The sequence below is a fragment of the Brassica napus genome, chromosome C4 (assembly GCF_020379485.1).
Source record: "Brassica napus cultivar Da-Ae chromosome C4, Da-Ae, whole genome shotgun sequence".
Taxonomy (NCBI): Eukaryota; Viridiplantae; Streptophyta; class Magnoliopsida; order Brassicales; family Brassicaceae; genus Brassica; species Brassica napus.
Window position 1 is genome coordinate 33,672,399 of NC_063447.1, and position 2,376 is coordinate 33,674,774.

A 2,376-nucleotide genomic window follows, 5' to 3' on the forward strand; every position below is an offset into this window, starting at 1 on the left:
CCGAAGGGTATAAAGCTTCTTCTTGAGGAAAATTTTATTGTGCAGCGATTTGGCCTCGTACAATTTTGCAAGGTGATCCCATATCTCCTTTGCAGTCTTCTTCTCCTCTATGCTTGACAACACTCCATCTGCAAGGGCAAGATGAAGATTTGCCATAGCATTCCCATCCATCTCGTTCCATTTATCATCATCTGTGTATGTAGCCGGTCTTGCACTAATGGCCGCTAAACAACCATCTTTTCTCAAGATAGCCTTCATCTTCAACTTCCACAGCGCAAAGTTACTGCCGTTGAATTTTTCGATCTCAAATTTTGCCGCCATTGCTTCTTCCAGAACCTATGCTCTGATACCACTTGTTGTAAAACTGGACCGGATAGAGCAGGATCACAGCTAATAATTTGAGAAATAGTGTAATAAATGGAACACCGGATTTAACGTGGAAAACCCCAAAGGGTAAAAACTACGGACAAGGTAGAAGAATTTATTACGAGAAAAATAATAGGAGTTACAACCTCTCAATTATAACGGAGAAATCGATTAATAATTTTCTCGTTATAATAGGAGAAAATACCAAAACTCTCTAAATAATTTTCTCTCAACCCGATCCCAAATACCCGTAAGAAATTTTTTTTTTTTTCTCTCTCACGTTCTTCTTCTTCCTCACTTCTCTCTGTGATTTTGATTTTTGGGATGAATGAAATGGTTCACCATATCTCTCATTTTATAAGCATGAAGAAGGTGTTTGGTGAGCTCACAATCTTTGACAAAACCAACGTCAATAATTTCAGCCACCTAACATCACCGTCCATGCCATCACCGTCCACTCCTCCGACCATCATATTAAAAACGTGTTTTAACATATTTCAGTATGTAAATAATAATGTTATTATAGTTTTCATATGCCTCTTCAATTCCTATACATTATATCCAAGGAAGGATGACTGGACCTAGTGCATGCGTGGAACATAAGCTCCCGAACGTGCCAAACTGTGTCCTACCGCTACCAAGACCTACATATTTATCATTGTAGTAAATATAAGTATATATAACGCATAACTATATAGTCTGAACGAATCAAATTACAACTTTATTATATAGGTTTTTTTTTTTGAAAAATCTTTATTATATAGTTTGTAGATTAATATCTAACAACGTAGATTTTTTTCTTAAATCCTTTATCCGCTATATAATCGGGAGACACTTTTATTCCAGCCAAAGTACAGCTTCGATAGAAAACATAAGCTATAAACTTGTCTCTAATTAAGCAAAGAAAATGTGTGCATTGGTCCCTCCAGTGTACGAGAGCTACGAGAGAGTACGAGAGCTACTACGGTAGTGGAGAGTACCTCACCAACGGCACATTTTTTTATTTTCCGGAGACTTTTGGAGTGGTTCATCAACAGAACGTGCTTAGGGGTTTCTGTTTCGTCAGAAGTAATTGGAATAGACAAGAACCCGGTTGTAACCAAGAAGCTTAAACACAATGCAAGCGAGCGTGACCGTCAGAAGAAGATCAACTCTTTGTTCTCATCTCTGCGTTCCTGTCTTCCAGCCTCTGATCAATCGGTAAGTAGCTACTCTGATAAATCATATATGTCTCTATATTATTTAGAGGAAGAATATAAAACTAACACTTTTTTCTTTACTTTCTTGCAGAAGAAGTTAAGTATTCCTAAACGGTTTCGAGGAGCTTGAAGTACATACCAGAGCTGCAAGAGGAAGTGAAGAAGCTAATACAAAAGAAGGAAGAACTTTTGGTGCGAGTATCGGGTCAAAGAGACATTGAACATCACGTTAAGCAGCAACCAAAGGTGGTTGTGCGTTATGTCTCGACTGTGTCTGTGACTAGGCTTGGAGACAACGAAGTGATGGTCCAAATCTCATCGTCCAAGATTCATAGCTTTTGGATATCTAATGTGTTAAGTGGGTTAGAAGAAGATGGGTTTTGTTCTTGTGGATGTTTCATCGCCAAGGTCTCATGGTGAAAGGCTTTTCTACACTTTGCATCTTCAAATGGGATATATTGATTACAAGATGGATTGCACAGAATTAAGTCAGAGGATTTTGTTTCTTTAGAAGATAACTTGGTTGGTTTCTTTTAGTTATGTCGTTCCTTTCTCTTCAACATCGAACATTCTTGATCCCTAAGCATTGTAATTGAGTTGTTTCGGTTTACTATGCAAATAATATTACAGAATTAAATTTTTAATTCTTTTTATTTACTTCGACTCAACATTACTGGTAATATACTCTTGTTCCGAAATTTCGCTAGGTGTTGTACATACACTTGAATACTACTGAATTGTGAAAATATCAAAAATTATCAGGGATTTATTTTTATTCTTATACTATACTAGGTGTTTTGACCGCACATGC

The 2,376-nt window shown here is 37.0% G+C and overlaps 1 pseudogene; it reads left to right on the forward strand.

Annotated features, from left to right (window-relative positions):
• Window positions 1-1,273: 1,273 nt before the first annotated feature.
• Window positions 1,274-2,376, forward strand: LOC106449160 (annotated as a pseudogene).